Below are 27,932 nucleotides of genomic sequence, written 5' to 3'. Positions count from 1 at the left end.
CTTCACATTACCCCCCGCATTAGTGTACTCTTCCCCTCTGCCCCCCCCCATAGCAGTGTCCTCTGCCCCCTTCACAACACCCTCTCACTGTAGTTTCCTCTACTGCCCCTCTCTCTCATAGCAGTGTCCTTTGCCTCCCCCTGTTGAGAAAGAATGGCCATACATGGATCGAAATTCGGCTGGTCCCTGCTGAACTGGCTGCATTTCGATTCATCTATGACCAGCTAAAGGCCTCATGAATGCTGCAGCTCAAAGAAACTGCTCCCACGGGCAATTGAGATGTTTTTACTTTTCTCTGCCTGTTAACTCCCCTCCATGTTAGTTTGTGTGTCCATGCACACAATAGACGTTTCCAGGAGTTTAGTGGCAGGTGAGTTTACAGGCAAAAAAAAACAAACATCACTTGTGCGTTCAGGAGAGGAGCTTTTGAGCATAAAAAAATGCTCAAAAGTGAAAATAAATGTACATTAGTGCACGTTAATGCATTGTAATAGCCATAATTCTGGCCAATAGAATGCATTAACACTAGAAGCGGGAACACACATGAATGCGTATGAATGCGCATGCAAAATAGTTTTTTTTTACTGCATTTTTGATTCTGAAAATTCTTGTAGCTTCTCAGTGTGCTTCTTGAACAAAAAAACTGAAGCATTCAGGATGTACTAACAATCCAATGTTAGTACATCAATCTCCCCTATTAAGCTATTGTAATTTGACGGGGGGCTCCCTATTAAGCTATTGTATTTTGACGGGGGGGGGATCACAGGTGCCGATCAACAGACCCTTTTCAGTCATGTCCCTTCGCAAGAAGCCAGCCAAATGAACTGGCTGCCATACGCACAAGTTGAATGTCGGACAGTTGCTATTGAACCAGCCGAAAGCCATCTGAAATTTGGCCTATGTGTACGGCCCTTTAAGCCTGGTACACACGTTTTTTTCTGTTCACCCCATGATCCAACGTTGGTACAGAGATCTCCCCCCGCTAAGCTGTTGGGGACTCCAAACCCCCCCTCCCCCACAACACTCCGGTCAGCACTCCCAGCCATTGGATGAGAGCTCTGATCAGAAGTCAGTCGGCTGCTGGTTTTCCCAGTATGCTGGTCTGAGAGAAGTAAGCCAAGTGGCCGGCTTCTGTTGGACCGGTTGCCATACGCACAGGCCAAATCTCAGCCAGTTTTTATTGAACTGGCTGATGTCACCTAGCATTTGGCCCGGGTGTACGGGGTTTAAAGTGTCTGTATATCTGCAATGGGGAAGTTGTACTTATATAGGCAAGCCTATAAGGCGGCTTACCTATAGGTACTGTAAATATTAGAACTGCACGATTCTGGCTAAGATGAGAATCGCAATTTTTTTGCCTAGACGATAGATCACGATTCTCTCACGATTTTCGCGGCGTTACATCATCTTTCACATTAAACAAAATAATTGGGCTAACTTTACTGGGTTTTTTTTTTTTTTTTTTCATTGAAGTGTATTTTTCCCCAAAAATTGTGTTGAAAGACCACTGTGCAAATACAGTGTGATATAAAATATTGCAACAATCGCCATTTTATTCCATAGGGCCTCTGCTAAAAAATATATATATATATATATATATATAATGTTTGGGGGTTCTAAAGTAATTTTCTAGCAAAATAATCTGATTTTAACTGTAAGAAACAAGTGTCAGAAAAACGTTTAGACTTTAAGTGGTTAAACTTCCTGCATATTCACACAGAAGTTTTATCCCTTTGATCTAAGACAAGAGTTACAATGTTGTTAAAAACTTGGCTCTGCCAGAGTGAGCAGAGAACTCTCTATGCTTGTTACATGAAAGAATAGGGAAACACTGCAATACAGATCGTGTGAGGGTGACTCAAGATCGTGATCTTTTAACAATTAATTGTGCAGCTCTAGTAAATATCTCCTAAACGTGTGCCGTTTAGGAGATATTTGCCTTGTAGTGCACCGATGATGTCTTTGGCGCATGCGCTGTGAATAAAAGGCACTCAGTGCTGTTTCTTCACTAGCAAGTGCTGTGACTGACTGCTCCGGGAGTGATGTCACGTGACTCTGGGCAGTCACAGAGTCGGATGAAGAGGGGCAAAGATGGATGCGGCCACCAGTGGGGGACAACACAGACTTCATTTGCAGGTAAGTGGCACATAATGGGCTAGTATACAATGCATACTAGCCCATTATACTTTTGCCTTGCAGGGGAAAAAAAGAGGTAGTAAAACCCATCAGGGTTTACTTCCTCTTTAAGGATCTCACTACTTTAAAGCGGTTTGTATTATCTGTACTCAGTTGTATCAGGGGATGAGAACTGAACTATTCTGAAAAAGAAACACATACACATTTATCTTGTTCTACAGCAGTAAAACAATTAGATGAGCAAAGAGCGCACTGTGTAAACAAAGGTCTGGGTGTTTAAAAGGAGATCTTGTGTGGTTGGCAAACTTAGATTTGCATAGTCCTGTTCAGGCAGAACCTAGCAATCGATTTTCATTGCTTTCCCAATGTGGTGTAATTGCAGCCAAATACCATAAGTGCGGTATGCTATTCCCTTCTGAGCGAAGTGTAAACTAGAGAATGATACATAACAAGAACCATTTTTTGTGGCTGTCCATAAAAACATTTTTTTTTAACTAAAATTCTGATTTAAACAGAAACAGGATACAACTTTACATGAAGAATAGCTAATATTATACTAAATATATTATATACAATATACTATTTGGTATCATTTTCAAAAAGTTTTCTTGCATGACAGCAAAGATCCTGTATGAGTTCTGGTAGCTGACAAAGCAACAACTGTCAAGTCCCAGTGGACCACACACCTCTCATTACCACCATGAATCATCCTTGGGTAAGATCAAGCTTGCTCAGTCATGAGTCAGTCTGCACAGTGATAATAATTTAAGAATAAGGCCCCATGCACACGAGACACTGTTAAACGCGCGTTCAGGGGCAGCTGGACACTTTTTTCAACTGCCCCTGAACTCATTCAATGTTATCCTATGTGTCCATGTACACAGTCTCGTTTTTAGGCAGTTGTGTTTAACCTCGTTTTTCCAGAAGCAAAAAAATGGGTTCAGACACAAAAGTTTTCCATGTTTCAGATGCCAAACGCGGCTAAACACGCCAAAACGCCGGTACCGCATTTATCAGCGTTTTCGTTTATAAGCATTTTTAAAGGTACCATTAAAAATCTCAAAAATGATGGCAAATGATGAAAAACCATTAAAAAAATATTTTAAACAATTGTAATTGCTTGCAATGATTCATAGACCATCTATATACCCTAATGAGCCCTTGATCCAATCCAATACACCACTAGCATTGCTGTTATCCGAAGTGTAATTGGAATTTGACCCATATGTTGGTAGATTTGAACAAGCAACTTGTGGCAGGTGACATGGCAAGTGAACAATCCACAACTTGTGGCAAGTGACGTGGCAAGTGGACAATCCACAACTTGTGGCAGGTGACGTGGCAAGTGGACAATCCACAACTTGCGGCAGGTGACGTGGCAAGTGGACAATCCACAACTTGTGGCAGGTGACGTGGCAAGTGGACAATCCACAACTTGTGGCAAGTGACGTGGCAAGTGACATGGCAAGTGGACAATCCACAACTTATGGCAATTGACGTGGCAAGAGAACAATCCACAACTTGTGGCAGGTGATGTGGCAAGTGGACAATCCACAACTTGTGGCAAGTGACGTGACAAGTGATGTGGCAAGTGACATGGCGAGTGGACAATCCACAACTTGTGGCAAGTGACATGGCAAGTGGACAATCCACAACTTGTGGCAGGTGATGTGGCAAGTGGACAATCCACAACTTGTGGCAGGTGATGTGGCAAGTGGACAATCCACAACTTGTGGCAAGTGACGTGACAAGTGATGTGGCAAGTGACATGGCGAGTGGACAATCCACAACTTGTGGCAAGTGACATGGCAAGTGGACAATCCACAACTTGTGGCAAGTGACGTGACAAGTGATGTGGCAAGTGACATGGCAAGTGGACAATCCACAACTTGTGGCAAGTGACGTGACAAGTGATGTGGCAAGTGACATGGCAAGTGGACAATCCACAACTTGTGGCAAGTGACGTGACAAGTGATGTGGCAAGTGACATGGCGAGTGGACAATCCACAACTTGTAGCAAGTGACGTGGCAAGTGGACAATCCACAACTTGTGGCAGGTGACATGGCCAGTGACACGCTAAATACAAGTACACTGCTGCTCTCACAGCTGCTGCTACTCACTCGGGTCTCACAAAATGGCTGAAATAGTTAAATACAGTTTTTTAAGCTTGGGGAGGGTCTTATGATGTTATCTTATAAACGCTTCTAGGCGCAAACACGGTAAATTGCCGCTAAACATGGCTAAAAGCAGCATTCAAACATGGCAAAACGGACGTTTCCAAGCGCCAGTTTCAGCTTTTAAAAATGTGTGTTCAGCAGAGTTTGCATGGGGCCTAAAGGGTCTAATTACAAATATTTTTACAAAGACCTTCATTCAGGATTCATTTTTTTTCACATTTTTCCCCCAAAAAAATTTCCCAAATATTTCCAGAAAAAAAAAAAAGTATAAAGCTTGGGAATCTTCGGTGAGCTGTAAGTGTTCAGATTCTTGTAATATCCACTTGTGAACTAGTTCTCTTTTAGTTGAATTTGTAATAAAACAATCAGTAAGGTTATCAGTCAGGTTTGAACTGACACAGATGCGGAAGTCCGTTAACAATATTTCTCTTGCCAGAAGAGTCCTATTTAGGCCCCATTCACACCTGATTTTACCGCGATTTTGCAGCGTTTTTTGCTGCGATTTTGTGCAGGGAAAAAGGTCAACAATGTAAAAAGAAGAAAAATGCCCAAATCTGCCCGATTCAAGCAACAAAAAAGGGTCCAGAACTTGTTTGAGCTTCAGGCGTTCAGCTTCAGGCGACTTGGAGTGGAGATATGAACCATCTCCATTGAGAATAATAGATAATAATAATAATAGATTTTTTCCCCTCCAGAGACTTCAAGCTACAAAACGCTCAGGTGTGAATGGGGCCTTAGGCCGCGTACACACGTGCGGACTGTTCGCCCAACCTTGTTCGGCAAACAGTTTGTCAAACAGTCCGCTCAAAATTTGCATGAGCGGACTTGCCCACACACGAGCGGACTGTTTCAGCGAACTGTTTGCCAAACAGTTCGCTCAACTTTTGAAATGAACGGACTCGCCCACGTAAGGCGGAGCCAAGTCCGCCCATTTCGAGCGCGTGTACAGGTAGGCGGGGCCCGCGAAGGAGAAGTCGCGGGCTCCGCCACCTGGAATGGGCTTAAAGGGGAACCCCAACGCCGAAAAAAATCGGCGTGGGGGTTCCCCCAAAGTCCACACCAGACCCTTGTCCGAGCACGCTACCCGGCCGGCCAGGAAAGGGGGGCGAGCGAGCGCGCCCCCCCCTCCTGAGCCGTGTGCCCTCAACATGGGGGGGTGCCTTGGGGAAGGGGGGCCGCGCGGCCCCCCCACCCCAAAGCACCTTGTCCCCATGTTGATGAAGACAAGGGCCTCTTCCCGACAACCCTGGCCGTTGGTTGTCGGGGTCTGCGGGCGGGGGGCTTATCGGAATCCGGGAGCCCCCTTTAAGAAGGGGCCCCCGGATACCGGCCCCCCACCCTATGTGAATGAGTATGGGGTACAATGTACCCCTACCCATTCACCTGTGAAATAAAGTACAAAAAAAAACACAACACATGGAAAAAGTATTTTATTGCACAGCTCCGGGGGTCTTCCGTCTTCGGGGGTCTTCTCGCCGGACTCCTCCGCTATCTGTGTGTAGCTCTTTTACTAGCGGAGGAGTCCGGCTTTCTTCCTCCCCGCCGCCGGCCTCTTCTCCCGACTTCGGGGGTCTTGTCCCCCTCTTCGGTTCTTCTGCCGGGCCACCGCGCCTTCTTGTAGCTCTTTTACAGGCGGTGGCCCGGTCTTCTGTCGCCGCTGTCGTCGTCGCCGCCGCCGCCGCCGCCGCCGCCTTCCGTTCTTGTTCTTCTTCTGGTTCTTCTTCTTCTTCTCCTGGAGATGTTGACTCGACGAGCTCTCCGGCCGGAATGCCAGGGACACGCTCCGCTGCCACTTATATAGTGACAATGGGGCGGTGTCACATGGTATATGTCACATGGGTTGGTCACATGGGTTGATGTCACATGGGGACTATGACATCGTAAGGGGGCGGGGTCACCATGTGACCAACCCATGTGACATATACCATGTGACCCCGCCCCATTGTCACTATATAAGTGACCGCACAGCGCGGCTCTGGCATTCCGGCCGGAGAGCTCGTCGAGTCAACATCTCCAGGAGAAGAAGAAGAAGAACAAGAAGAAGAACAAGAACGGAAGGCGGCGGCGGCGGCGACGACGGCGGCGACAGAAGACCGGGCCACCGCCTGTAAAAGAGCTACAAGAAGGCGCGGTGGCCCGGCAGAAGAACCGAAGAGGGGGACAAGACCCCCGAAGTCGGGAGAAGAGGCCGGCGGCGGGGAGGAAGAAAGCCGGACTCCTCCGCTAGCAAAAGAGCTACACACACATAGCGGAGGAGTCCGGCGAGAAGACCCCCGAAGACGGAAGACCCCCCGAGCTGTGCAATAAAATACTTTTTCCATGTGTTGTGTTTTTTTTTGTACTTTATTTCACAGGTGAATGGGTAGGGGTACATTGTACCCCATACTCATTCACATAGGGTGGGGGGCCGGTATCCGGGGGCCCCCTTCTTAAAGGGGGCTCCCGGATTCCGATAAGCCCCCCGCCCGCAGACCCCGACAACCAACGGCCAGGGTTGTCGGGAAGAGGCCCTTGTCCTCATCAACATGGGGACAAGGTGCTTTGGGGTGGGGGGGCCGCGCGGCCCCCCCTTCCCCAAGGCACCCCCCATGTTGAGGGCACGCGGCCTGGTACGGCTCAGGAGGGGGGGCGCGCTCGCTCGCCCCCCTTTCCTGGCCGGCCGGGTAGCGTGCTCGGACAAGGGTCTGGTGTGGACTTTGGGGGAACCCCCACGCCGATTTTTTTCGGCGTTGGGGTTCCCCTTTAAGCCCATTCCAAGCGGCGGAGCCCGCGACTTCTCCTTCGCGTGCCCCGCCTACCTGTACACGCGCTCGAAATGGGCGGACTTTCCGAGCGGGAACAGTCCGCTCATTTCGAAAGTACAGCGGACAGGCCCACACACGGGCGGACTGTTCGCTCAAACACAGTTTCAGCGGACAGTTTTTCGGAATTTCCGAAAGACTTTGTCCGTCCAACTGTCCGCTGAAACTGTCCGCTGAAAGCCCACACACGAGCGGACTGTCCGCCCAAACACTGTTCAGCGGACAGGGTTGGGCGAACAGTCCGCCCGTGTGTACGCGGCCTTAGTGTTGACTACTGCACAAAGCAGTGAAATATGAATTAAAAAGGAAATGTGGGGCAAGCATATTGCTGAATAGCCATGAAATGATGTCTATACACAGGAATGTCCTTTGTCAACACAGCACAACATCTGATATTAGATAAACCTACAATGGCAACAACTTGTTTGTCCTGACCGATATGATGTTTTCCAACATGTGGTTTTTCAGGAAATCATATTACAGATCTTATCTTTTTTTTTATTTTCGGGTTTTTGTTACAAGAGCCACAATTCAATGACTCAGCTTACAGCTAATTTTATGAAAAGACTGGCTGTTTAGGACCAACAATACAGATTTTGGTCATTTTAAAGGCATATTTACAACCTATACCACAAAAGTGTATTTAAGCCAAGCCTAAATAAAATTATTGCCTAAAAAAAAACGTTCCACGTATGAACAAAACATGTTTAGCAGGGGGAAAAATGTGGTCAATCAAGACCAAAAACAAAAGAAAGCATTACAAAAAGTATCATAATATAAACTCTCGTTATACTAAGGTTTGCTTTGGATGTCTACATGGCAGTGATACAGTAAGTGAGTATGAACCTTGAAAATATTTAGGCTAGGTTCACACTTTTTGCGAGTGGTTGTGGGTACGGGACAGCGTGTAAATCGCACTTGTTCCCACAACCACCCACAGCCAAAACGGAGCAGGAACCTTTTTCTTGAATGAAATGCAGGCACAGCAGCTTGTTCAGGTGAATGCTACCGATAATTGAAAGTAGTATTGCCACTAAGCTAAAGCTGATACCACCAGTCTATAAAATAAAACAACAGTATCCAAGATATAAAAAAAAAAGCAAAAAAGGACACACGAGACGCACAAAAATAGAATCTTACCTGCTCCTTCGACTAAATAATGAATTTCCAGCTTCTTAAAAGTCACTTAAGAAAGACAGTATATAATGTATATGTAACAATGGTTCCAAGGTTTTCCAAGAATGAAGCACGTCCTCACAGGGGACAGCATAAACCAACCACATACAAAGAATCTTGCTCACCCTGTTGACCAGGTAAAACAAATACCTTCTATGCAAATCTAAGTGTCCACCTCCTCTTTGTCTTAACCCAACTGTGAAAAGACCACACACAAACTGCAAGTTCAAGACTTGGACTTTAAAAAAAAAATCATCATCGATGGTATAACTTAAAAAGAAATATAAATCATTATATTAAAGACCATTATCAACAATATTAAGAAATACACAGTACATGTAAACATAAGGATGGGTAGAATTACTCGGAAATAGCAGGTGCAATCCAACCAACAGGAATCTGCATTCTTTAAGAGGTATCACAAAAATGTACTGTTTATATTATGTACCAGCAAAGGCATCTGTGAAATAGATTTTCTACAGAAAATGCGCACTTCCCATGTAAGCACAAGATTGCTTTTAAAATTCTTTCCGAAAAACTACCCCAAAACGGTCCATGTATGTTAAACAGAGCATTGAGTAAAATGTGTGTCTTTTGCCTGTTATCAAAACTCAAGCAGACTAGTTGTTTAAAGGATTTTGGCACAAAAAAAACATACTAATCCCATCAATACTTCTCAACTACAAAATATACAGAGGGCATTGCTTCCCACAATTATGTGGTTATTTCAAGAAGTGTGTGTTGATACGGAGAAGAAATACCACTCTGTCGTGATCCAGATCACGGTGCTCTTATGTATTCTAATTCACTGTAACAGAGTTATCAAACTACAGAATACACTGGGTGCAGTGATTTCTTTAGTCTTAACTTTCTTAAGTGGTCATTACACCAGTAGAATTTTGTTTAAAAAAATTGCCCCATTAATTATTTTTCAATGAGGTTGAACTGACCATAGTTTTTGACTATAGTGACGAAGGAGATCGAAGGAGAAGGAAAAGAAGCGAAGATGTGATTGAAGTCTGGTGTAGGTGGACCCCATTCTTGTCCTAGGCTTCTACCTCTCTGACAGTGACAGTTTTCGACTGTAGTGACGAAGGAGATCAAAGGAGATGAATGCCTGATGTGCGTGTGATAGCATTGGACCAATAAATGAAAAAATTGGTTCTAATGGTCTACCGTAAAGTGATTCCATCTTAAAAGAAGAAAATACGTGACTGAAGTCTGGTTTAGATGTACCAGCGACACAAGGAATTGCTCGCCAGATAGTAAATTCTTGAATGTGTATGGAGGAGCACCTGGTACAAAAGTTAATCTTAAGACTTTTTGAAACATTTAATGGTTAAGAGTACTGCATACAGCCAAAGCATTTTGGAGGAAAAAGCCTCCCCCTTCTTGAGCCCTGAAGATAACAGAATGTACAAAGTGATAAGCCCTGTACACATGGGCTGAATGGCAGGAGACATCAGCCAGTTCAATAAAAAAACATTCAACATTCGGCCTGTGTGTATGTTGGTCTGTCTAACATTAGCCGGCCATTTGACTACTTTCTGTTGGACGACCATGCTAGAAAACCAACAGCCAAAGGCTCATGATCAGCACTCTCAGCCAATGGCAGGGAGCGCTGATCTGCGTGTTCTGGCGGGGGGGGGGGCCTCTGTCAGAACACAACAGCTCAGCAGAGAAGATTGCTGTACTAACTTTGGATGGTTAGTACAGCTGCTCAGATCTGAGCTGTCAGTTTTTTCATTCAACCTACTAGGTTGAACAAAAAATAACTTGTAGTGTGTATCGAACACTAAAGTTTGATGAAGGCTAGTGTCTCTAATGCCGCGTACACACAACCAGACTTTCCGGCAGACTAGGTCCGACGGTCTTTAGGCGGAGTTCCGATTGACTTTCCAAAAACTAACGGACTTGCCCACACACGAACGGACTAAGTCCGTTCGAAAGTCTGTTCGTTTTGAACGCGATGACATAAACAAGGAAGTTCAATAGCCAGTAGCCAATAGTTCCCTTGCGTTGTATTTGGTCTGTCGGACCAGCATACAGACAAATGGTTTTCCCAATTTTAGTCTGTCAGAATTGAGTCAGTCGGATGGATTTGAAACATGTTCTATTTCTAGGTCCGTCGGATTCATTTTTTGAAAAACGATAGACTAGCCCACACATGATCGTATTGTCCGACGGACTAATCCCTTCCGACCTAGTCTGCCGGAAAGTCCGGTTGTGTGTATGCGGCAGTAACGGCACTGTAGGTAGCTGGTTGTGCGAAGAATATAATTTTTTTCTCAAACTAATTAAATTCTAACTGAATGTGATTTGTTTTCGGGAAAAATCGGCCCTTTTGTAATGTGCATGTGTCTCCCTAAATCAAATGTAGAATTTAAAACAATGACATGACAATTGAACAAGATTTTTCAGGGTTTCATATGAAATTTGTGCAAAGTCTTTAGAGTACTATCGAATGCCCTGATGAATGCTTTTTCAGAATTTCCATAGGAACATTCAAACAAAAAGTCTACTGGTGTAGTTGACTATACACAAAAAGACCATTCAGTGCAATAAAGGCTACAGTGAAGTTTTTAATAGTCTTTCAAGGCAAAGGTGCCACTTATCTAAACAAGCACTTCCACAATGGAAAATGGAAACTTAGAAGCATTACATGAATATATTTTCCATTATTTTGGAAAGAGTTTGCATGTGACCAAGTCACAGAAACAAAGCAAAACGACACAGAAGGCTGTTCAATTTATATTAGGTACTCTGAAAAAAGGTGCAAATATTTTATCTCCACACTCCATGAATGAATTCAGTTGAAGCTGAGTAGCATTTGAAATGAAACAAGCAGCCCTTACTACTTGCATAACAATGGCCTAGGTTTAGACTAAATCGTTAAGTGTGTTTTGTGTGTAAAGTGGATGAGAGAAAGGCCAATCTTCCACAAACTGAAAACAATTGTTTGCAGGACATGCCTGGACAATCATGGTTTACTCTTTCTTTTCTCCAAGATTAAAGAACCCAAAGCTTTTACATGAAGCCATGCCTACATATTTACGGCAAAACAACATGATGAGAATACCCCAGCATATCATCATTTTTAACGTTTATCTAAGGTTAAAAGTTTTTTTATCTTTAAATTATGGAACAGTTAAAACTTCCAAAATTTTTGTGACCTATATAGATTTTCTTTTAATTGATGCCCTGGAAACACTAAAAAAATGCAAAATCTGGTGCAGCTCTAGAAATCAGCTTCCAGGTTTCTTTTGCCAAAGCTTAAAGCGTAACTCCACTTTCGTGGGGAAAAAAAAATAGCAAATAAAGAAAAAATAATATAGTGTATACAATTGTGACACAAGTCTCATAATTGAATGTTATTAAAAATTACCTTTCCTTTTCAAACTACAGTCGCTGTAATTTTCTAAAAATGCAATGCAATATGGCTACCTGGAGTTGTTCTGTACACAGAATGTGCATTGACCACTCCCCAGAAACATAATTTCCTGCTTGTGTGATTGGCTCACAGATTTTCCCAGAAGTCTGCCCAAGTCTCCACCTCATCCAATCAGAGAAGGCTTTGCATTCACTGAGAAAATACTAAACAATTTCTGAATGGTGCTTGTGCAAAGCAAAGGACCTCCTGCATTCAGAACACAGCAGGGCAGCTGATCAGCACTGGACGTGGAAACTAGTGGAGATTACTGTAGTAGTGGTGCTTACTACATAGATTTCCAGCTTCTAAAGGTTAAACTACATATAGAACAGTTGCCTCACCCCATTTGAAGACCTCTGCCCCAGTGAAGGCTCCATTCGTAAATCACTCTCTTCCTCATATGGTATTCTGCTAGACTTATCCTCCCAGCAGGATCCTCCATACCTAGCCAAATGGGAAAGGGACCTGGATACCACCTTCACTGATTCGCTGATGACCAGAAGCATTGTATACTTTTCTTTGACAACAAATCGTCTATGTGTAGCAAATACCAAGATACTACATATAAAATTCTGTCATGTTGGTACCAGACTCCCGCTTTTATAGCATCCATGTTTCCTGGACACAGCCCTTCTTGTTGGCGATGCGTAGCCGTGGTCGGTACAATATTTCATATTTTTTGAGACTGTGCAAACATTCAGGCTCTTTGGCAACAAGTCCTAAAAAATATTCACAAACAAACGTCTCCCTTTTTGACAACCCTGTTGCAGTGCTTCTCAACTTGTCCAGTAAGAGATACTGTAAGGCACTATTAAAGCATTTACTAAATTGCTGCCAGGACATGCAACGCCAGTATGTGGAAAAAACATTCTCCACCTACCATTTCTAAATGGTTCACCAGGGTGAAGAACATCCATCACATAGTTATAGAAATAATATAGAGGACTTCACTGGGACTTGTTTTACTATTCAGATGAATACTTATCGCTATCTTAACCTGCTAAAATCTTCTGTATTAGATGCCATTTGAAGACCTATCGCCCCCATGTGGATTTACACCCTTTCCATTCGTCCTATCATTTCGCCTATTCTACCCCTACCTATATATGCCTTTTTTTTCTCCTTTCCTTTTCCTCTCTTCTCTCATTTACATCTTCCCCCCTCAGACACCCTAGGGCCGGGGTGCCCAACCGCTGGCCCGCGGTGCCCTCCGATGTGACCCGCCATGTCTTGCTCTGAGACGGTGGGTCGGCAAGCCCAGATTGCAGGTTCCCGTCCCGCCATCTCTAAGCATTAGTGCAAAGAACAGAGCTGCTGCTAGAGGAAGCAGGCCAATACTTCTTGTATAGCGCCAGCTCCTTCACAGGCGGAGTGATACCAAATGTACCCCGCCTGTGACAGGAAGCATCGGCTCTGCTCTCTACTGCAGCTGCATGCTTATGCCACAATTATGCTCAGGGATGGAGGGTCACAGGAACCCATGATCTGGGACAGCAGTCACCAGTATCAGTACCAACAGTACTAGCCAGTAGTACCAGTCATCAGTACTAGTACCCGCCAGCAGTACCAGTACCCACCATCCGTACCATTCATCAGTACAGGCCAGCAGTATAAACCAGCAGTACCAGTACCAGACAGAATTTCCTGCCAGCAGTACCAGCCAGCAGCACCAGTACCAGCCACCAGTATCAGTACCAGCCAGTAGTACCAGTACCCACCAGCACTACCAGTACCCACCAGCAGTACCAGTCATCAGTACCAGTAAGCACTACCCACCAGCAGTACCAGTACCAGCCAGCAGCACGGGTACTCACCAGCAGTACTAGCCAGCAGGACCAGTCAGCATCACCAGTACCAGCCAGCAGTACCAGCCAGCAGTACCAGTACCAACAGTATCAGCCAGTAGTACCAGTCATCAGTACTAGTACCAGTACCCACCATCCGTACCATTCATCAGTACCAGCCAGCAGTATAAACCAGAACTACCAGTACCAGCCAGAATTACCTGCCAGTACCAGCAGCCAGTACCAGCCAGTAGTACCAGTACCCACCAGCACTACCAGTACCCGCCAGCAGTACCAGCCATCAGTACTAGCTAGAAGTACCAGTCAGCACTACCCACCAGCAGTACCAGTACCAGCCAGCAGTATCCACCAGCAGAACCAGCCAGCAGTAGGAATCCTGAGGAAGAAGTGTAGATTGAGGTCAGTTGAGGAGCAGGTAAACCACTGTGCATCAGTGTGAAAGCAGCCTTGGGCCCCTTTCACATGATCAGTCCGATCGGGTCCACCTGTCTGTTTTTCAGGTGGACTCAAACAGACTCTCCATTCACCTCTATAGAGCGGCAGATATAAAACAGACTTGTGTCTGTTTACACCCGCCTATCTACAATTCGATCACCTTAAAAAAAAAAAAACAGAAGGGGATCTGTCCCCTTCTGTCTGGGCGAATCAGAGGGCCTTAGGGTAGAGCGGTTGCAATCCTGTCTGCTCTACATATTCAGAGTGGACACAGACCTGCCATCCCCTCTTTACGCTCATTGTGGCCCGCAACCGGTTACCAAGTCGATAAAGTGGCCCTCGCTCCTCAAAAGGTTGGACACCCCTGAAAAACGGACAGGCAGACCCAAACGGCCCGCCCGTGTGAAAGGGCCCTTACGTATGAATCTTGATTTATGATTGTCAGGGGTTTTTCACAATGACTTGACGAGAACTGTCTGTATCTTCCATACCAACCAACTGGATTCACAACTTCATTCTAAATCTCTAATCTTCCAGTGCAGTTTTGAATTTGATTAGTTTCTCCAAGTACAGTTCTAATAGACATTTTTATAAATAAGATCCTAAGTGCTTAGAGTAATAAAAGTTTTGCTAGTCCATTTAAACAGGAAAGCAAAAGATACACACACAGTGTAATCAATTTATACTAAAACATCATTACAACATAAGCCATGAAGCTGCTTCAGTGGATAAACTTTCATATTTGATTACTTTAAGTAATCTTTATCACAGTATCTGTGATAAAAGCCAGCATGACAGAGGATATTTATATTGTAGGAGTGCATTGCTTAGGCAGGTACATTACAAGCTCTCCCCCAGATTGCAAAACTTGTGCAATAGGTTGTGCAAGATGAGTAGATGATATAAACCCTACTCTTTCAATGTAATTCATACCATAGCTCCTCTCTACAAGGTTTCTATACAACATTGTGTACACAAGTGTAATCCCCATACAAAATAAACATACACATCTGATCACCATCCCTCTATTTCAGCATTATTTCTAATGGAACCTTCTCATTTAAATGCGCCATTATATATAATTACACACTTTGTAAAACCGTGCCTGTAGAAGAGTATTACTCAGTGGCACGCCTAGCCCAGATAGTCAGTCCTGTGCAATGATTTACAGACGTCTAGGCTGATATGAGTTTGGACATTATTGCAGTGCAACAGGAAAGATGGGAGTGACCAGATGAGTGTGTTAGAAAACCTACACAAGAGATAACAAACACATAAAGCCATGGGCTTCCTCATCCTGAATATATGGCAAAAGCTACCTTGTCTAAAGGTAATGACAAGTTTTAGCAAGATTATTCAGAACCTCGTACAGCCCCCAGAGGGCAAAAATAAAAAGCAATGCTCATTTTCTTTTTTAAATACCCAATTTGAAATCAAAAAGATAAATCTTACACCAAGGTAGTCCTGAAAAATTTGCCACGGCATTTCCTGCCCCCTTCATACATGGACAGTGGCAAGCATTAGGAGTTAGTATTCGAAGTAAGGCAGGCCATACACACATCAATAGATTCCTCCATCCACACTCACCACCATGACTTATATATTATAATCACATAAACATGACACCTGCAGTTGCCTGAATACCTGAACAGTAAGGCCTCTTTCACACGGGGCGGATCCGCGATGATCCGACTCGTGAACATCCGCTTGCTCAGCGGGGATCGCTCCGTCGATCCCCGCTAAGCAGGAAGATGACCGGTCCGTCTCTGCAGACTGTGCAGGGACGGACCTGTCAGAGCGCCGCTCTCCCCTATGGGGGATCAGATGACGTCGGACCACAGAGTCCGTTGTTACCCGATCCGATGACGGATGGAAAAGTAGGCTTTTCCTCTGTCACACTTTTTTGGATCGGAGCAGGTCGAATGTCAACGGACATGTCACGTCATCCAGCGCTCCATAGCGATCTATGGAGTGTCTGTTCAGGTCCGCCTAAAAAACTGACAGCCGGACCTGAACGGATCGGCCATGTGAAAGAGGCCTAAATGTATCTCATAGGATGCAGTGACTGTTTGGCCAATAATTTTCCAACCAGTTCAGTAACTTTTTAAATCAACTTTTGTTAAGCTGGAGGTGCCGACAGGGCAGCCTATAGTTTATGTTTCGTTCAATTCAATAGGAATTAAACAAATGTTAAGCCATGTATGGTCAGCTTTAGGCTCGCCACCACAAATAATTTGTTTCTTCTTATTATTGACATAACTAAATGTTATCAAACTTTTTTTTTTACTGCTAGGCGAGAGTGCTAACCTCTACACCACTGTGCCTCCACATTTTGTTCGAAGGTTGTTGGCTCCAACTTGTCTTGCATACACACGTTCAGACAAATGTTGGCCAACAATTACAAAGGATCGAAAAGTCCGACAACACACATTTGTTGGCAGAAATTTTGAGAACATGCTAGCCAACATTTGTTGGCGGAAAGTCCGACAACAAATGTCCGATGGAGCGCACACACAGTCGGACTTTCTGCCAACAAGCTCACATCCAACATTTGTTGTAGGAAAATCCGATCATGTGTACGGGGCATAAAAGCCAATAAATGCAATAAACCATGGGAATGAAACAAGACCACATGGATGAAAAAAAATAAGCAAGGAAAGAGTGCCTCTAAGTACAGATCGATAAGACACTTTATTAAAACAAACAAAAAAAAGGCCACTCATATTTGTACACTAAAAACAGGCTTATCTGTAATATGCAGGGACTATGATGGTGACATCCGCACAGGGGAGAATGCCAGGGTCCGCTATATGTGTCTATCATGGAGAAGGAAGCCATCTTTGGCCATCCAGGATAGGGATGTAATTCAGCATGGGATGCAGTATCTACGGAGTGAAAATACCTGGGAGTGGGGGAGAGCGATGCATTTCTGAGCATGTGCAATGCTGAATCCAGGAATGTGCACTCCTTTCTCAAGCTACAGCTGGCTTCCTCCATCATGATAGACACGTATAGCTGACCCTGGCGTTCTCCCTGTGAGGATGTCACCATCAGGGTCCTGGCATATCACAGATTAGCCCGTTTTTAGTGTACAGTTGTGGGTGGCCATTTTTTTTGGTTTTAATAAAGTGCCTTATTAGTCTACACCAAGAGGCGCTCTTCCCTTTCTTCTTTCTTTGTATAACAGAACCAGCTTCTGCTCCCTGGAGTAGCCTGAAATAGTGAATGGACAGGGCTTTTTATAATCACAAACTCATAACTATTACACATTACCAGTTTTACTAGAAACTGTGAGATGTTTTACCTGTATGCACCTATCTCTCTCTGCTTTACGGATGAAAAAAACACCATGATTTTGCAGCGATTTTTCTGCGATTTTGCAGTCGTGATTTCAGGGAAAGCTTGTGTAAAGTTGAAGTCTATGGACCTCAACTTGCATTAAAGTCGGACCAAAGTAGTACAGGGACTACTTTGAAGTCGCACAGATATGAATGATACTTGTTGGAAATCATGGGGTACAACTTGTCATGCGACTTTGCAGTCCCAAATCGCAGAACAAGTTGCGTAAGGGTGAAAGGGGCCTTACCTCAATGGCAGCCACTGCTAGATGGGTTGACGCAAAAGCTGGATTCTTACTATTGCCTAGCACACTTGCTGTCCCAGAACTTCTCTACTCTGCGGTGACCTATGAAGGCCTTTATGGGGGACAACAATTTTAATTTACATCATGCAAGTGAAAGCATGAAAGCAGTAGGAGAAAAAAGGCACTGGCACAACTTTTGGAGTAACATACAGTATCTAGCAAAGGACACTAGGGAAAATAACTAGCAAACAACATTATGCAGCGTAGCGTAACTTAAACGTCATGCTTACACCTTCAAGACCTTCTAATGAACCTTTGTAAAGTTGGTCCATAGTAGTTTGAAGATGCTTTCAATTGGACCCTATAATGTAAAGAATAAATTAAGAACATAATCTGTAGAAAAAAGTATTCCCTTGGATGAAAATATCAGAAATGTTTTTCATACAGCTAATACACAGTGTTCCAAAGAAAATTAAAAACACATGCATGTGGGTTAGGCCAAGAAAGGATTATACATATAGGACTCATGGTAGCTGCATACAGTTATGCTACAATAATAAATAAATGAATTGAAATATATCATTCTACATCGTGTGTCTATAAGTACAGGAAAAATCCCAACCAATTTCTCCATAACCCAACAACAAAGGCTAAATGTAAGGATTTAAGAATTTATAGGCAACACTTGTCATTGTTATGCAGTTTAGATTGATTATTCTTCCATGCCATCCAAGGAATTACAGCACGTTGCCCCTTCAAACTTCCAAACAAGTTTCCCACACACAATCCAAAAACCTACACTCTTAATATAGCCATTACCCTTCTAGCCTATGACCCCACAGCATAGAAAGACCTTTGACCTTTCATACCAGCATAAGTGAGATCACATCAAAGGCCTAGTGACCTCTAAACTTTGCTAGAGATGCATCCAAAATACCCAGAAGTGCAACAGAAATAAAAACCAAAGAAGTCCATTCCTATCATTCTGACTGTGGGAAAACTTTAGTGTTCTGAGCTACCCAATTACTGGCTCTTGACTTATACAGTATGGAAAGAAAACACATATGGAGGAAGACATACATGGGAAAAAAAAAAAAAATATATATATATATATAAAACAAAAACTGAATCCACATTTGGGTGTGTTTCACAAGGGTGGCCAGGGGGTGGTTAAAAAAAAGACAGTTGCGCTTTGGTTTTATTGCTCCCCCCACCGCTCACCTAATGTCTATCAAACCACTGGAGGGTGCTGTTTACGTTTAATGTGGCTTCAATGTCTAATTCACAGGTGGCACCGCCTGCCAAACTCCCCATTGAATCCAATAGAGCCTTGTTTGACTTGCTGTTGTGGCACATACAGTAACCCACAAAAGTGAGTACACCCCTCACATTCTAAAGATGATGCACAAGAAAGCCTGCAAACAGTTTGCTGAAGACAAGCAGATGAAGGATATGGATTACTGAAACCATGTCCTGTGGTCTGATGAGACCGAGATAAACGTATTTGGTTCAGATGGTGTCAAGTGTGTGTGGCAGCAACCAGGTGAAGAGTACAAAGACAAGTGTGTCTTGCCTACAATCAAGCATGGTGGTGGGAGTGTCATGGTCTGGGTCTTCATGAGTGCTGCCAGCACTGGGGAACTACAGTCCATTGAGGAAACCATGAATGCCAACATGTACTGTGAGATACTGAAGCAGAGCATGATCCAAAGGGAGGGTAGATGGGGCTGCAGGCCAGTATTCCAACATGATAACGACTCCAAACATAACCTCCAAGACGACCACTTGCTTGCTAAAGAAGCTGAGGGTAAAGGTGATGGACTGGCCAAGCATGTCTCCAGACCTAAACTCTACTGAGCATCTGTGGGGCACCCTCAAATGGAAGGTGGAGGAGAGCAAGGTCTCTAACATCCAACAGCTCCGTGATGTTGTCATGGAGGAGTAGAAGAGGACTCCAGTGGCAACCTGTGAAGTTCTCGTGAACTCCATGCCCAAGAGGGTTAAGGCAGTGCTGAAAAATAATGGTGGCCACACAAAATATTGACACTTTGAGCCCAATTTGAACATTTTCACTTAGGGGTGTACTCACTTTTGTTGCCAGTGGTTTAGACATTAATGGCTGTGTGTTGAGTTATTTTGAGCGGACCGAAAATTTACACTGTTATACAAGCTGTACACTCACCACTTTACATTGTAGCAAAGTGTAATTTCTTCAGTGTTGTCACATGAAAAGATATAATAAAATATTTACAAAAATGTGAGTGGTGTACCCACTTTTGTGAGACACTGTAAGTCCCATTGAAAATTGCTGTTCGGCAAAAAAAACAAATAAACAGCCATTTAGGATCACCTCATGAACCCCTTAACCCCTCCTGCTGACTGCCTTCTGGCCCTTTAAGAGTTTTAAAAGCTGGGAGGTGAAGATTTAAATATGGTTTATGATCAGGATTTTTATGTTAGTATTATATTAATTACTATTTGGGGTAATGCTAGAGAAAGTGGTGTATTATTTGCATTTTGGTAGTTTGATTTTTTTTTTTTTATCTGTGTTCTTTACTCTGTGTTGTATTTTAATTGTATAGATGGTTTATTACAGTATAGTTTTTATTTGTTTTATGGGTGCTAATTGCTGTTATTGGTAATTTTGTTGTGTCACTGTGTCTTGTTCTGTTCATTGTTGTGATCTTGTGTTGTCCTTGTTGAGCGCGGCTGTGTCGCAGTAATTTCCCTTTGGGATTAACCACTTAAAGACTGCCCACCTGATATATACCGCGGCAGGGCGGCTCTATTGTGTGAAACAACCTACCTGTACGTCATTTTGTGCAATAGATACTGTGGGTGCACGTGTGTGCCCACTGCACGGAGAGGGAGCCTATCAGCGGGTCCAGCGGACCTGATGTCCACCGGGGCCACCTGCGATTGCTCCACATAGAGGCAGAATGGGGATCTGCCTATGTAAACAAGGCAGATCCCCATTCTGACAGGGAAGTACACACACTCTTCTGTTCCTTTTAAGCAGGAACACAGATCTCTGTTTTCTTCCTCTCAGTCCAACCCCCACACAGTTAGAAAACACTCCCAGGAAACACACTTAACCCTTTTGATTGCCCCTGATGTCAACCCCTTCCCTGCCACTGTCATTTATACAGTAAAAGTGCATTTTTGTTAGCACTGATCACCTTATTGGTGCAACTGGTCCACAAAGTGTCACTTAGCATCAGATTTGTCCGCCGCAATTTCGCAGTCCCACTAAAAATCACTGATAGCTGTGCCATTACCAGCAAGAACAATAAGAAAAAAAAATCAACAGTCCATAAATCTATCCCATAGTTTGTAGACGCAATAACTTTTGCGCAAACCAATCAATATACGCTTATTGCGATTTTTTTACCAAAAATATGTAGAATACGTATTGGATTAAATTGATGAAGAAAATAGATTTTTTTTATATATATATATTTTTGGATGTCTTTTATAGCAGAAGGTATAAAATATTTTCTTTTTTCAAAGTTGTAAGTCTTTTTATGTTTATAGCGCAAAAAATAGGTGATCAAATACCACCAAAAGAAAGCCCTATTTGTGGGAAAAAAGGGACATCAATTTTAGTTGGGTACAGCGTCGCACAACCACGCACTTGTCAGTTAAAGTAACACAGGGGGTTATTTACTAAAGGAAAATCCACTTTGCACTGCAAGTGCACTTGGAAGTAAAGTCGCTGTAGATCTGAGGGGGACATGCAAGGAAAATAAAAAACTGCGTTTTAGCGTGCACATCATTGGATGATAAAATCAGCAGAGCTTCCCCTCATTTCAGATGTACCCCTTGGGTTTAGAGCGACTGCGCTTCCAAGTGCACTTGCAGTACAAAGTGGATTTGCCTTTCGTAAATAACCCCCATAGTGGCGTATCGCAAAAAATGGCCTGGTCATTCAGGGGGTAAAACCTTAATAAAGGTTAATAAAGTATTCTGATTCTGAATACATGTAATTAGTTGTATAGAAGATAATCCTGGGGGAAAAAATTATAAATGCATATTTTTTTTATCTGCAAAAAAAAAAAAGTACATTATTAATTTTTTTATGTTGAAGGTGAACCTGTCCTTTAAACTACATCCCATTTTGCTTTTCTTTCTACAATACTCGTGGTGAAAGTTACAATTTTGTGTCTAGACCGATTGACTGAGCGTTCTACTGTACCCATCAATCTTCACCAGCCTTTCAAGGTGAGCGAGCTGGAAAGACTTTTTGAACTTGTCTTTAGATACTTGCCAACACTTCAAAGCCACATATTCAATGAAATTTAATTCAGCGAAGCAAAGCATTAGAGTTCACCATGAGCGGGTTTGGATAGTTCAGTGATGCCATATTTAGCAAACGACGTTGTATTTAAATAAATTGAAGGTCATTGTTTGCCAGCTTTTAGGCTTTGCCAAGACGGATCTCGGTGTATTTTCTTTATTAATGTGATGCTGAAAAGTCGCTTTCATTTCGCTAGAAAATCTAAAGCGCATCCTTTCTAAGTGCAGCTAGTTTAATTATAGTGCCAGTATAGTAAGTGAAATACCACGGCACATGGCACAAGCCTGCCAAATACCACATACGTACAATATTGGGAAAGTAGTTTTAGGAGGTATGCACAGATGGAAACAGAACCAAACAAGAAAAAAAAAAAAGAGTATACAGTATAAATAAAAGTATAATCTCTTTTTGTAAAGAGATGTCCAGGCCTGACATTTAACAGGGACATCAAATGATAAATGGCACAAGGCTGTGTTTATACAGATGGCGACAGCCAACAAGAGAGCGGTGGCACACTACTTAGTGCTGTACCTAGAACTGACATGTATGTGTGACTGTTTTCTCATCCCGTCATAGATATTTATTCTGCCACCCAGTGCAACTCTAAACTGACCGAAGATTTAAGACTGCATTCAACACACTTGACCTAACCATCTTTGGGCATTTTTGACTTTTTTTTTTTTTTGTAGGTCATTTTTATTTGAATTATTTTTAGCTAATGGAAACTAGTTACTAAGGAAAAAAAAAAAAAACCCTTAAAGCAGGATTAAACCCAAAAGCAAACTTTTTTTTTTTTGTTGTTGTTGCAGATTACCAATACCAAAAACTTTGCTTTTGGGTTTAATCCTGCTTTAAGGGTTTTTTTTTCCCTTAGTAACTAGTTTCCATTGGCTAAAAATAATTCAAATAAAAATTCCCCATACACACGGTCGGATTTTACAACGGAAAATGTGCGATCGGATCATGTTTACGGAAAATCCGACCGTGTGTGGGCTCCATCGGACTTTTTCTGTCGGATTTTCCTGACGCACAATGTTTGAGAGCAGGATCTAAAATTTTCCGACAACAAAATCCGATCGCATAAATTCTGATCGCGTGTAGACAATTCCGACGGACAAAGTGCCACGCATGCTCAGAATAAACCAAGAGATGAAAGCTTTTGGCTACTGGCCCATTTATAGTTCTGACATACGTGTCTGACGTCACCTCGTTCAGAACGATCGGAAATTCCGACAACTTTGTGCGACCGTGTGTATGGAAGACAAGTTTGGGCCAAAATCCGTCGGAAAAAAATCCAACGGATTTTGTGGTCGGAATGTTCGGCCGTGTGTATGGGGCATTAGATGTGATGGCTGCATTCATTTTCTTTTTTTTAGGCTTTCTTTATTATATTTTCACTTGGTGATCTGGCCAGTAAGTCTGCTGTTTTTCAAAATAACAAGTTCTCCAGCAGAATGTCCCAGATGAGACAAACCATTTACCCACTTCAGCTCCAGAAGGATTTGACCCCCTTAATGGTAAGGCCATTTTCCGATATTCAGCACGGTGCCAATTTAACTGGCAATTGCGCGGTTATGCAACGCTGTACTCAAACAAAATGTATATAATTTTTTCACACAAATAGAGCTTTCTTTTGGTGGTATTTGATCAAAGCTCGGTTTTTGTATTTTTTGTTATATAAACGTAAAAAGATCAAACATGAAAAAAATATTCCCAATTTTTTTTATTTTCTGCTATAAAACATATCCAAATGTCTTCATGGATTAAGGCCCAAATGTATTCTGCTACATGTCTTTGGTAAAAAAAAATCCCAATAAGTGCATATTGATTGGTTTGTGTAACATTTATAGCATCTACAAACTATAGTATATATACACTGGATTTTTTTTTTCTATACTACTAATGGCAGTGATCAGTGACTTATAATAGGACTGCAATAGTGCGGCAGGCAATCTGACACTAACTGAAGTTGGGGGGGAGCTGACTGACACTGACATCAACAATGACACTAATACAGTGATCAGTGATAATACTATACATTGTCACTGTAATGACATTGGCTGGAAAGGGGTGACATCTAAAGGCGCTCAAGGGGTGAAACGTATGCCTAATTTCACATACACACGACCGGGCTTTTCAATGGACTAGGTCGACAGAATGAATCCGTTGGATATTACGATTGTGTATGGGCTCCAGCGGACTTTTTTTCCCAAAAGTCCAACGGACCTAGAAATAAAACATGTTTCAAATCTTTCCGACGGACTTGAGTCCGGTCGAAAAATCTGTTTGTCTGTATGCTAGTCCGACGGACAAAAAACGACGCTAGGGCAGCTATTGGCTACTGGCTATGAACTTCCTTATTCTAGTCCGGTTGTATGTCATCACGTTCTAATCTGTCGGGCTTTAATGTACTTGTGTGTGGCCAAGTCCATTCATTTGAAAAGTCAGTCGGAACTCCGCCGAAAGTCCGTCGGGAAGACCGTCGGACCTAGTCCGTCGCAATGTCAGTTCGTGTGTACGCGGCATAACAATGTGTAATGTGTGTATTATGTGATGCTTTTACTAATAGATCTGTTTGTTTCTTATCCCTGCTTTGCAGAGATAAGAAACAGAGAGATCATTCCCTCTATACATAACCCTGCGTTGATTGTCAACACAGGGCTCTGGGCTGTGATTGAACACAGCCAATCAGCAGGTCTCGGTCATGAATCATTGGCCGGGACTTGCTGACAGACCCCTCTGTGTACACTCATGCCCAGGCAGTGATGCATCGGTACGTCACTTTGACTACACAGGCTGCCCATCCACAGCACATTACAGGTCTGTAAGTGGTTAAAGTGGAATAAAAAAAAAAACTAATGTGAACAGGCAGGATTTTAGATGCAGAAGGGACATGCGGATGATAAACAACGCATGAACGGTTCATGGCGTGGCTCACTGGACCTCAATGTGCCTCTACACAGTAACTTCGATATGAGTTTTTAATGCACCTTTTTTTCTAAATATAAACGCACAGGCGGCCCCGGTGTGAAAGGGGTCTAACAGTCATTTAAAAGATTATTTACTTTTCTCTTCCAGCGTGGTCTTAGCAGATGTTGAATCTTGTCCTATTTTCATTACTACAACTGTAAAAATAGTAAGTCAGCTGTCATTATGAGGTTAAGGCGTGTTGTATGTGTGCGTTTATATTTACTCTGGGTGTACTTTATCTAGCCATCGTTCTTCGTTTGCATAGCAACATCAAGCACAGACAAAACAATTAGTTGTTTAACTTGGATAAGCAAACGTTTGTCTATAATAGGGATCCTAATGCTAAACACAGTTTTTGTGCTCAACTCAACATCACTTTCCGGCTTTTCTTATTAACGTAAGCTTAAAGTATATCTCGTTGTCTTATTGGCTCCAGAACCCATGATTTCCATACACTGTACTGATGATAGCCGAAAAGCATGAAACAGTTGTATTCAGTTTGCAAAAATGACTGTGTAATAGACCATTAGGATTTATTTGTACTATACACCAGTGGTTCTGGATATGCACCTGGCTGATGGCATATAAAGGAATAATTGGCATCACTCTGCCCACTGACCTGAAATGAGGAATATTAATCCTCTTACTTTCGGGATATGTGATAGAATGAGACATGTGAATATCTTCTGCTCTAAAGTCGGCCCTAGATTAGTATTTTATTTTTTTCGTTCAAGCTCCATCCACACATCCATAGTATAGAGTACACTGACTGGCTGCAACTGCTGATCAACAAAAGTTTTCCGACTGGTCTGTTTGACAGATACCGATCTGACAATCAACTTCTGTCACAAAGGGATGGCCTACACTGATCAAAATGCGGCCAGTGCCTGCTGAAACGGCTGGGTTTCAGTCTATTGATCCGGCTTGAAGTATATCTAAAGCATGAGCCTTTTTAACCGCTTAAGGACGGCCCCGCGTACATATACTGTGGCAGGGCGCAAAATCACATTCATGTATGCGATTGCTCTCTTCGGCTCTGGGGCATGCCGCCGGCCACCCACAATTGTTCACTGGAGGGGCAAAACATAGGCAGTCTGCCTATGTAAACAAGGGAGGGAGAAAAATGGAGATCTTGTGTTTCTGCTAAGGACAAACACATATCGCTGTTTTCCTCCAGTCACAGAATTCCCCCCACAGTTAGAAAGCACCCCCTAGGAGCACAGTTACCACTATGATTGCCCTTTGATGTTCACTCCTTCCCTGCCAGTGTCATTTATACAGCGACAGTGCATTCTTTTTAGCACTGATCACTGTATTGGTGTCACTAGTCCCCAAAAAGTGTCACTTAATGTCAGATTTGTCTGTCACAATGTCGCAGTCCCGCTGAAAATCGCTGATCGTTGCCATTATTACAAAAAGTGTCACTTAATGTCAGATTTGTCTGCCACAATGTCACAGTCCTGCTTAAAAAAATAAATAAATAAAATGGCTGATCGCTGCCATTACTAGTAAAAACTATTTTTTAAAAGTCCATAAATCTAGCCTATAGTTTATAGAAGCTATGACTTTTGCGCAAACCAATCAATATACACTTATTGGGTTTTTTACATTTTTTTATTGGATGTGTTTTACAGCAGAAAAGTAAAAAATATATATATATATTTTTTTTTTATTGTTGGTCTTTTTTTGTTTATAGTGCAAAAAATAAAAATCGCAGGGGTGATCAAATATCACCCAAAAAAAGCTCTGTTTGTGGGGGAAAAAAAAGGACATCAATTTTATTTGGGTTATTTATATTAAGCTGATAAGAAGCACAACCGCGCAATTGTCAGTTAAAGCAAAGTCATGCAGCGTCACAAAAAATGGCCTGGTCGGGAAGGGGGTAAAACCTTCCAGAGCTGAAGTGGTTAGTTTGGGATAGACTCTTGGAAGAATTTTAGAACACTTAATTTGTTCTATATCTCCGTTCTATCGGGGGATCCCCAGTGACAACTGTTACATATGGAATTCTCATTAATGTCCATCTCAGTGGTAATGGTCACCAAGACAGAAAGGGTGAATCGCCCCAGCATAGGCACAGAAATCAAAATCTAACAGGGAATTTAACACTTTCTCGCACTATATAAAAGTAAATTTTTGTGGCTTCATATATTATAATATATATAGATGTATGTATGTATGTATGTATATATATCCATCGGTGAGTCGGTCACAGGATCCGCCGGCCCCCGGATAATATCATAGAGATTTCCAGTGGACCAGATCGTCCCCGGAGTCTCTATGATCGTTCGGAGGCCGGGCGCGATGTTATGACGTCACGCCTGGCCTCTGCATTCAAAATAACGGCGCCAATTTGGCTAGGAAGCCAGGATCGGTTTTGTTTTGTTTTTATTTTAGGCTTCCCAGCCTAGAGGTGGGATATGGGGTCTTATTGACCCCACATCTCACTGTAAATAGGTTCGATCGTGCCATATTTCTATTACAAGGTATATTTACATTCCTTGTAATAGGAATAAAAGTAATCCAAAAAAAATAAAAATTAAGTGTCAAACTAAAAAAATAAAAGTAAAATTAACAATAAAAAAAAATAAAAAATTAAAGTGCCCCTGTCCCCGTGAACTCGTACGCAGAAGCGAACGCATACGCAAGTCCCGCCCACATATGAAAACTGTGTGCAAACCACACATGAGGTATCGCCGCGAACGTTAGAGCGAGAGCAATAATTCTAGCACTAGACCTCCTCTGTAAAGCAAAACATGTAACCAGTAAAAAATTTTAAAGCGTCGCCTATGGGGATTTTTAAATACCAAAGTTTGGCGCCATTCCACGAGCGCGTGCAATTTTGAAGCGTGACATGTTGGGTATCTATTTACTCGGCGTATCTTCATCTATCACATTATGCAAATAAATTGGGCTAACTTTACTGTTTTTTTTTTGTTTGTTTTTTAAGCATGAAACTGTTTTTTTTTCTGAAAAAAAACGCGTTTTGAAAAATTGCTGCGCAAATACCGTGAGAGATAAAAAGTTGCAACAACCACCATTGTATTCTCTAGGGTCTTTGCTAAAAAAAAACATATATATAATGTTTGGGGGTTCTATGTAATTTTCTAGCATAAAATGA

The 27,932-nt window shown here is 42.7% G+C and overlaps 1 protein-coding gene across 8 annotated transcripts in view; it reads right to left on the bottom strand.

Moving 5' to 3' along the window:
* The window catches only part of NHSL1 (NHS like 1), a 289,800-nt gene that overhangs the window by 117,637 nt on the left and 144,231 nt on the right, over positions 1–27,932 (bottom strand). Inside the window, exon 1 of one of the 8 annotated variants that reach the window (XM_077486767.1) lies at positions 8,256–8,378. The exons of the other annotated variants lie outside the window; for them this stretch is intronic. The gene's annotated coding sequence lies outside the window, so the exon portion shown is untranslated. Of the gene's footprint in view, positions 1–8,255; positions 8,379–27,932 lie in introns of those variants that run through there. 8 annotated transcript variants of the gene reach the window in all.

The sequence above is a fragment of the Lithobates pipiens genome, unplaced genomic scaffold (genome assembly GCF_037356315.1).
Source record: "Lithobates pipiens isolate NorthernLeopardFrog02 unplaced genomic scaffold, aLitPip1_a1.2 Scaffold_18, whole genome shotgun sequence".
Taxonomy (NCBI): domain Eukaryota; kingdom Metazoa; phylum Chordata; class Amphibia; order Anura; family Ranidae; genus Lithobates; species Lithobates pipiens.
The sequence above is the reverse complement of the archived record's forward strand: the minus strand, read 5'-3'. Positions and strand labels throughout refer to the sequence as shown.